The sequence below is a fragment of the Wasmannia auropunctata genome, unplaced genomic scaffold (genome assembly GCF_000956235.1).
Source record: "Wasmannia auropunctata unplaced genomic scaffold, wasmannia.A_1.0 LD336106.1, whole genome shotgun sequence".
NCBI classification, from domain to species: domain Eukaryota; kingdom Metazoa; phylum Arthropoda; class Insecta; order Hymenoptera; family Formicidae; genus Wasmannia; species Wasmannia auropunctata.
The window spans coordinates 2631932-2641908 of NW_012026784.1; positions in this window are offsets into that span (position 1 = coordinate 2631932).

The window sequence follows — 9977 nt, forward strand, 5'->3', positions numbered from 1 at the left end:
CAGCCGCTAATCGCGCGCTGTTTAACGCGAAAGTATGATAAACTACGGGTTTCTTGTTTTTTTTTTTTTTTGCGATTAAATAAAATTCGCACAATTAACTGCTTGGCACGGAGGATCGCGTGCACGCAACTTCCGTCTTATGAATTATGCATTGTGCGCGAAAACGCGCTCATAAATGCATGTCGGAAATTATGCGTCCAATTATGCGTGGCGCCATACACGAATTTTTCTCCGCGTCAATTGTGTTCTTATAGTTCGCCGTAAGTACATAACTAATGATTGCAAAACCATCGTACGTATTATAGACGCGCGCTCGTTGCGGTGCCTAATTATCGCGTTTCCCAAATCAGCGTGCCCGTAGGTACTAATTAGCAATTATCCATTTGATCTGCCATATACTTCCTGACGTGCAGGTTTACGCGCCGCGAGAAAAAGTTCATCGATCCGCGAGGGAGGGGAGGGGGGGGGGTCGGTCGGCGAATTCGTCTCGTTAACCTGATTTGGAGAAATCGCTCGTTTATCGCCGGCCGCGCGCGCGGCGTCGCCGCATCAATCTGATCCACTCGCGAAAACGCGAAACGTTTGACCGTATAATCGACGAAAAAATCTCATTCGTCGGTTAAGTCGATTGTGAAAAGCACGGATGATCCCGCGGATGTTCATTGGGCTTTTTCCCCATTTCCGCGAAAAAGAAAAACGATTCTACGCGCGTGGACTTGTATCTCGTTCACATCCGCATCTCTTCAAGGTCGCGGCGAAGCGGAAATTCTGTCTCTCGCGACTTGTGAGGAAAAAAAAAAGAAGAAACACTCCGCGTGACTGTATTTATCGCGATGTAACGAGCAGCTATACGCAATAAAGTGGAATTGGTGATCGGGACTTACGTATATCGCGCGATATACGGAACGATGACTGCTATAAGCGCGCGAGCGCGGAGCGCTGCAGCTCACTGCACGCACGCCGGAACGGGCATGAACGATCGGTTATTTGATTACGATTAATTTCCATTATCGTGCCATCGGCATATAATTCGATCCCTATTAGCCACGACCGACGGGGATAATGTCGCGCGGGCTAATAAGAATGCCATTATCGCGGGCGGCTGGCGGCTGGAGAACGTACGTGGAGCGCAGCCCGCAGGGCACGCGACCCGGCACCTCCTCCGCCGAGGAGGAGGTAAACGCGGATCCCGGGTGCAGGTGTATCTCTTAATGAAGCGAAGAGGCGACGAGGCGACGATGAGATATAGCAACCCCCGGGGACCGTTTGAGTTTTCCCGATCGGGCGGGGACGAGGAGCGGATAATGCGATTAACGCCATGCAAAATTGGACCTCTTTGAGCAACGTGTCGTTCGGTCGGCGATGCAACGCAGTTACCGCGGGAAAGGGCCGGGCGGGCGCGCAATATAACGTCGTCGCCCGGGCGCTGCCTGCCGCGTGTACCTACGTGTACCTTCCAGGCACCAGTCAAAGTGGTGGCGATTTTTAGGGAAATTTACAAACGAGAGAATTCACGCTTGAAATTTCAGCCGGGCTAATCGGCTCCGAAAAGGGGAGATCGGCTGACGTAGGAGGCGTCTGATTTACGATAATTGCCATCGTGCACTTTATATATACCTGAGGAAATTTCTTCGTTTTTTTCTTTTTCGCGTTCGTTTGTCGTTATCCCGTTCATTTGCGGATGCTGAGCGTCGCGCGCGGATTCCGATACCGCCGCCGCTCGAGCGCGCGTCTTCCGCTCGGCGCGCGCCGGCGGCGAGTATAGTGGTCACCGCGCGAGATTCCGAAAGCCCGGCTTTGACCTGCAGTATGCGACTTTGGTCTGCACGTTTACATTTCGCAGTGCGTCCGCGGTTGTTAAAATATTAGATGGATTAAGAGAGAAAACAAAGAAATACATTATTATTGTAGAATTTTTTTTATTATATCATGTAAGCAGCTTTATGAATATCCCCACATGTGGAAAATGTCACCGCAGTAATGAGCACGGAACAAGAATATAGCGTTGTGATGTATAGAGGTGAACAAAAATGAATTTCCAAGTACATGCGGGTAAAATATTGAAAAATTGAATCAACCGCTGCGTTTATCATTTCGCGCGATGCTCGGGTGGAGATTTTGAACTTCACAATTATGCGCGTGATCAAGGGAGCGACCCGGGGAAGACAAGACGAAGAGGACAGGAGGGCAGAGGACAATTATAAGAGAGCGAGATCTACGAATTCTACGTATATATACGCGCGGCGGTGAAAAAAGCAATCGCGCGAACGAGTTTCGCGACGATTGTGTATAAGCATTCCCGGTGGGCGATCGGTTGCATAACGCACCGAGCAAGCGGTTGGCAGGCCTCTCGTATATATACGGGCGGAATCGCGCGGTGTAATTCCGCGATAGAGCCGCGAAACCCGCCGCCGCGGCGGGCTCGCAAATGGAACCCTTAATACGCGGCATTGTAAGTTAGATTGGAATCGCCGGTGGTGGCGATGCCGCGACCATCGGCAGGACCACCATCGCGAGAGAGAAAGAGAAAGAGAGAGGGAGAGAGAGAGAGAGAAAGAGAGACAACTCCCGCGATGACGACACAGATTGAAAGCGTCCCGCGCGCGCGAGCGACAGGCCGCCGCGCGTCTCCCGCGCTGTGTCGCTCGATCGGAGACGATCGGGGTGACCCATTGGTTGCGATTCACTCAGCACAGAAGCACACGGGGTTAACGCGGAAGAGAGAGGTATGGCCTACAAAAATACAGATTTCCAATAACCGATAGCGCGCGGCCACCTGCACAGCCGTCTCGCTCGCACCGCCGCCGCGCTCATCGACACCCCTCTCGCGCTGTCTCACTCCCACTTGGACAGGACACAGAAACAATACAGCATGCGCGAAGGGGTGCCCTCTTCTCCCTTTTGCTCCCCTCACTCCCTCCCCTCCCCGCGCTCTCACCCCCTCAGTCCTCCGCTATCTCCCTTCGTCTCGGTCCCTCCGTTTCACTCGCGGTGCGTCATTCTTTTCCCGCGAGCACACGGCGCACTCTCCCGCGCGCTCTCTCTTTCTCTCTCTCCCTCTCTCTCTCTCTCTTCCTCCAATGGGCAGCTAGTTTTTTTTTTCATTTTCTCGAGCCTCGATCCGTACGATCCATGTGTACAACGGGACACCACGTGTTTAAGGTCCTCCGTCCAAACAAACAGACGAATGCTCTCCCCATCTCTCTTTCTCTCCCGTTTTTCCATCTCTCTCTCTCTCTCTCTCTCTGCATTTCTCTCTATCCGTTCTTCGCTCGCACACCCTCCATTTTCACCGATTCTTCGTGATACCGTTCCCCTCCCTCCCCCCCGCTCTCGTCCTCCAGCTTCTGCATCTTTCTCCCGTGCGTATTCCCTGCCTGATATTCTCTCCTCCCTTCCTCCCCCCCCCCCTCGCCCCTGCCCACTGTCTCTCTTTATTCTCTCTGTCTCCATAGTTCGCACGACGATTAATAAACCATTGATTGGATTGACACCGATATCGGGAGCGTTGTTCGGGATGAATGAGAGAGGCCGATGGTTCCTCGATCAACCCACCGCACGTTCTTCAATGTTTCTTCCCTCCCCTCCGTCTATCTCGTATCACCATACTCGGCCGGCCCTCCTCGCTATTTGTCACCGCCGCAATCTCAAATGTGGTTTAATGACGATTTATCGCGACCGCTGTTCTCGTAAAAGCTGTACGTATTATATATGTGTGGCAAACTAAGAAGCCGTACCTCTCGCCGAGTCTCTTCATAATGTATAGATACGAGGATTAATCTTTAAACCACTATATCGGTCTCACAGATCGCTATTGAAACTTGTCAACCATTTTCTTATTTGTCACCATTTAAATGAATTTTATTTCTATTGTATACGAGATTTTTTTGTTAACCCTCACATCAAAACATAGTTTTCTTTTCCCCCATCACAAATATTCAGAAAACATACATTTTTATTATACATAACTTATAAAACTAGCGAGAGCATAATAGCGGTCTGTCAGACCGACATTGTGATTAGTGTGATTTTTTGAGATATAGTGGTTTAAAGGTTAATACAAAAGGGAAAATTATATCGTATATACGTTTCAAACTCTTGGAGGAGCTTATAAAATATCTTATCGACAAATGCACAAAAGTAATTTCAATTAATTGTTTCAACAAGATTCGTTTGCGCACTCGCGAGGAAACGCAAATTAAATATTGCATCCGAGTGCTGAAAAACGATATAAATTGCAACGCATCATGGGAACATTTTGGAGTGCGCTAATGTGTTTGTGTATAGACGCACAATTTGTTAATTCAACGTGTCAAGTTATTTGAAGCAACGCGCGCGGAAAAGGGGATTCCGTTCCTCTTACAAACAGAAATTACCGCGCTCTTTGCGAAAGAGTCCCAGTCAGTTAAAAGTAAAACGGTCAGACGCTCGTTTAGTTATCGTATCTCGATCTTTTGCGTTCGTGTATACCTATACATGTAAATAAAGCTCCGTCAACGTTATAGAGCTGACATTTTCGCGGCGATCCGCGGCGGCAATTCTGAGACAATGCGACCAGGGGATTGGGAAGAGGCGGAGGGGGAGGGGGTGCAGTAAAGCACGGGCGTTTAGCGCGGTGCCAATTTCACAGGTGCACGGCTCTCGAAATGGGCCGAGCCGACGCGTGCGTTATACCATAGGGGATTCGCAGGAGCCGGCGGGACGTACATACGGCTGTGCGTAATATCGGTCATTGACAGCGATAGTGTTCCGCAACGTTCCGCAGAATGTGCGTTCACGGTCACGCACGTACCGGGTGACGTTAATGCTGACCCCATTAATGAAGATAGACCGCCGTCGACTGGTTGCAGGAAATCCGGATACGCCGTGCCGGTCGATCGAATCGGCGGATGAATAAGCGTCGCCTATAACCCTCCCGTGGGGAACGCGTGTCGTCGTCGTCGTCGTCGTCTCTTTGCGAAAGATACGGCGGAAAAGGTATAGCTCTCTCGATTTTTTTTCCCGAATTCTCGATATACATCGAGGATTTCCCGATCGGGAAATCTCGCTTTCCAAAATGGAAACAGAGGAAGAGTGAAAGAGGGAAGTATAAGAATGAGTTAAGAGCGGTTATAATTTCTTTATGCGCGCGCCAGAGATATCGATACGCGAAACGAAAGCAGCGGGAGAAAAGAGTGAAAATCGCCTTTTGGGTCCTCGACTTTGAGACTGAACTGTGTACCAAATGATATACCTTATAATGAGACGCTAATTATAGAAAAAGTTTCACGTTGAGGTGACAATTGTTATCAGAGCTGGAGGAGAAGGGGATCAAATCATTATGGAATTATCACAGGTCTGTGCGAGGTCCGGTATTTTAAGAAGGTTGATCCAGCCGCGACGAAAGTCGGTCGCAGTTTTACGTGAATCACGCTCGTTTTGGATGTAAAAAGATCCGAGTGAACGTGACGTATAGACTAGACGACCACCCTCTCCAGCTGTGATAACAATTGTCACCTCAACGTGAAACTTCTCCGTAATTAGCGTCTCATTACAAGGTATCATTTGGCGCACAGTTCAGTCCCAAAATCGAGGGCTCAGAAAAGAAAAAAAAACGGGCAAAAAAGCCACCCTCTTCAGGATCACTCTTTTCAGAACCGCGGAGCACGATTTACAGATGTTTCTTGAACTTCGTGCTTCTTCGTCGCGCGTGATCGTCGAAAAAGCGCGTTTCACGTCGTATGTATAACGCCTCGACGTATATCCTCGTGACGATCCGGCGATATCTCGTGTTGGGTCATCTCGGTGTCGGGCGGAATTAGAGTGCGCCGCGTGCGTGCAGGAGCTTCCGTGTCCGAACGGTCGTGAAATTGCATACCTACCGGTATACGATCCCACCCAGTATGCAGTTTGGTTGCACTGTGTATGCGGCTGTGTTAACGTGGCACGCGTATGCACAGTAGCATTGGACCACGGGGCGAGAGGGTGGGAAGGGACGGGGGGGAGAGGGAGGGGGAGGAAATGGGGAGGGGTACGGGGTGGGTTCGGGGGCGGGGTCCCGTTGCGAAGGGGGTCAATGCGCGTTAATTGATCCAGTGTCAAGGTCAAACCTCTCTCTCTCTCTCTCTCTCGCGCGCGCGTCATCGCATTATCATCGATTATTGGACGTATCCCCCTGGTCAGTTCTCAGAGAGAGCCTCCGCGGCACGCCGCGAGAAGTGTATGCTGAATCGATAGCAGGGGGGGGATGGATCGATAAGATGACGATGTTAATCCCGGCTTTAATAGCAATACGCTGTGATATGATTAGTTTCAAGCGAATGTGCCACCAAATGTGGTGCCGCTCCCCTTCCCCCCTCCCCCCGTCTCTCTTGTGTGCCATGATTGATCTATTTGACGTTTAATTGCGCTCTGACGGTTAATTCGCATTCGCGGAGCTGCAATGGGTTTTATCAACCGAAACAGAGTCTTGGCCCTTTCGCGGAGCTGAAATTTAGAAATTTCCTCCGCGTCTGATATACACGTATAACTGTCTGGCGGGGATGGAAACTTTTTTTTTCTTTTTTTTTTTGGTCGACGAGGAAATATCGGCCAATTGAAACTGCGTGTCGTTTCTCAAGACTGATGCAATTGACTTTTAAGATATTTCTGATCGTGTATAAATGTTGCTTATATCGTGCTTTATATTAACAGCTATATAAAAGCTCTATATATATATTTTATATTTCTGTAAATACAAACTTATAGAATTATTTCCTATAATTATGTCTAAATACACGCGAGGCATTGTGAATTAAATAGCCGCGCCGCGGTGTCCCGGTACGCAGGACTCGGCTTTCAGCTTTAATCCCGTAGATGGGTTTCGATACGTCAGGGTGATCTCCCCGATTGAATCTCCACGTGGCGCACGTCCGTCACGACGAAGGTCGCGGATTACGGTTTGGAGGGAGAGAGAGAGAGAGAGAGAGAGAGCGAGCGGGCGAGTCAGAGCCGGCGAAAAGCAAAGAAAAGAAGTGCGGGCGCGCGCGAGGTGGAGGTGTCCGTCCGCGGTCGCCGCAATAAATCGGTCAGACTCGGTGCCGCGTCTCTCGCCCCCTGCGTGGACACAGTTTCCCGTCCGATTTTTTTTTCCTCTCCCCCTCGTCCCTCCGCCATCGCCACCCTCCGATGTCAGCTGCGGCATCGATCCCAAAACGAACGGCACGAGACGAGAGCACGGTTGTGAGAGCGTGTGGCCGTGGAAGAGAACGGAGAAAAAAAGAGTGCGCGACAAAGATAGACAGGAGAGCGAGCGAAAGAGAGAGAGAGAGAGAGACGAGATATACGCGCGCGCGACTATGCGAGAGAGCGCGTTAGCGCGACTTGCGCAATGGGCCGGTATATATACATAGAATCGGTCGAAAACGAAAGTAGATGACGTGGCTGGATGCGGCCGGCAGACGGACAATAACCAATCATGTGCAATTAACCTGTGACACCATGACACCTAAATACTCGCCGGACACCTATATAGCGGTTATGTTCCCATTATGTGGCCGTATCGACACGTGTTCCGTGTGCCGCACGCTACGCGACGCGACGCAACGCAACGCCCGCCCGCGCCGAGCGCCGGCACACGCCGCATGCCGCGCCGCGCGCCGCGCGCTGCCGGCACACATATAATCGCGCCGCATTGTGCGATACGTCGTGCGGCCGTCCGTACGTACGTACGTATACAGACGCCCCCGCGCGCGCCCTGTATTCGTGTATATACGCTGGACATATTGATACACAGTTTGATACACACCGATTACATAATAGGCCTATATCGCGGCGCGAATCGGGGCTCGGGGCTCTGCTCTGGCTCGGCCGAAGCGAGCCGGCCCTCGAACGATCTGATTTTAACCGACGACGATCCGATCGAGGCGCCCGTATATATATTATATGACTCGGTGTATACATGCTGATTGTATCTTTCTTTAATCGCCCTTTGAGGCCCTAAAATAATATCTAAGTTTGGTATTTTTTTCTGGGTAAACGGATAACTCTATTTAAAAAATTATTTTAAGAACATTGTTGCACATGTACATATAATAAAGTAAAAAAATATATTTTTTTATTTTTTTAATGTTCAAAATAGTGGCACACTGGCCTACTTGCCAAATGCCTTTTTTTCCAAATCTTGAAATTGGTGTACAAGATTGCAGGCACACAGTGTGATTTTGAACAAGATACAAAGAATTTTCATTGTCTACATATTAAAAACTATGGAAGTACGTAGGGATTTTTCTAAATATTGATTTTTCTCGAAGTGGCAGTTTTACGAAAAAATGTGTATTTTTCGCCAGTACAAGTCTTTCTTGAAATAGCTGCCACTTTGAGAAAAATCAATATTTAGAAAAATCCCTACGTTCTTCCAAAGTTTTTGATATGTATAGATAATGAAAATTCTTTGTTTTGTTCAAGGCCAAACCGTGTACCTGGAATCCTGTACACCGATAGAAAAAAAAAGGATTTCGCAAGTGTAGGCCAATGTGCCGCCATTTTGGACACAAGAGAAATAAAATGTACAATATACATGTACAATATAATGTCCTCCAAGCAGATTTTAAACAAAGTTATCCATTTACCCACAAAAAATCCTAAACTTTAGGTACCATTCTAAAACCTCAAAGGTGGCATGACCCCTTAAGGGAAGCAGGTAAGCGGTAAAATACACTTTTGTCATCGTTATAAATCGCGGTGCGAAATTCAAACTGCTGGAATGCGCTTTTTGTTTCAACGATAAACATTTTTTACGATCTTATAAAACAAACATTCCTCATAAGAGTGTTTTTAATCTCGAGCGATATTTCACCGGGGGAACGAATTTGCGCGAGAAAAAAAAACGCCTTTCTCGCCGAATGAATTTCCGTTTTTGAAGTTCGCGAATTGGATATACCTGTGGTAAGGTCAAAGGTGAGAGCTACACGGGTCGGGACCTCGACTCGGTGTTTTGGAACAACCTGCTGATGGCCTTCCCGCTGACCCCTCGTCAAACAAGTCCCAGATCGATTTACCTCAAGAATAGTCTTCCCCTACGGTCGTCCGACGTACGGCGGACGGTCCGCGCGGTCCCGAGCGCAACCGGTTTCTTCGCTGGGGGTCCTCGAAGCAGCTCGGACAGCGAAAATAAATTTGCAGCTCGCGTTATAGCGCTGATGCGCCGCTGAAAGACTTAGCTTTATTCATTAGGGAGATATTCTCACGACGTGCTCGATCGGGATCGTCGAAGGAAGAGCTGGCCATTATTGAGATAACCGTGGGACTTTATCGCGTTTGATATAGCTTCAGCGAGGTTAGAAGCCGAGAGAGAGAGAGAGAGAGAGCTAGACACACACGTCGCTGGAAGATTCACGGTGAAAGAAGGCTCGATGGAAGGAGGCAGCTCTCTCTCTGCCTCGCTGCGCGCGCGAGGCCTCTCTCTGCATACGAAATCGTGAGATTTTCGCCAATGCAAACTCCTCCGACGATTTCTCTATAGAACTCGGCACATCTGTCTGCCGAGGATGAACAAAGCTTTGAGTCGAGATGAGGCTCCAAACTGATTGTTTGATCGCGGAACGTTGGGTTGAATGCTCGCATTAAATCCTGCAGGCAGCTCGGGTCGGGGGCGAGGCCGGTCGGATCGCACCACCGCGAGTGGTCCAGCTTATTTCCATTTGGCGCGAATGTCGGAAGATACTTATTATTACAAAACGTGTATAATTGTTACTGTGAATAATTATTAAATTCAGCGAGCCGTATACGTAGGCGTTACACTCTTGCCCGCGACCTTTGGTACGGGTATAGGGGAAAGGGGAAGAGAATTCGCGAAGGAAGTTTGTGCACGCTTGTATTTCAGCGCGCCGACCTGAAAACGTTCGTCAAACGTTTGGTTGGGGGCTGCGATTTAACTTCCTGAAAAGACTGACGTCAAACGAAACTTTCGGGGCAGTTAGAGAGAGAGAGAGAGAGAGAGAGAGAGAGAGAGAACGTAA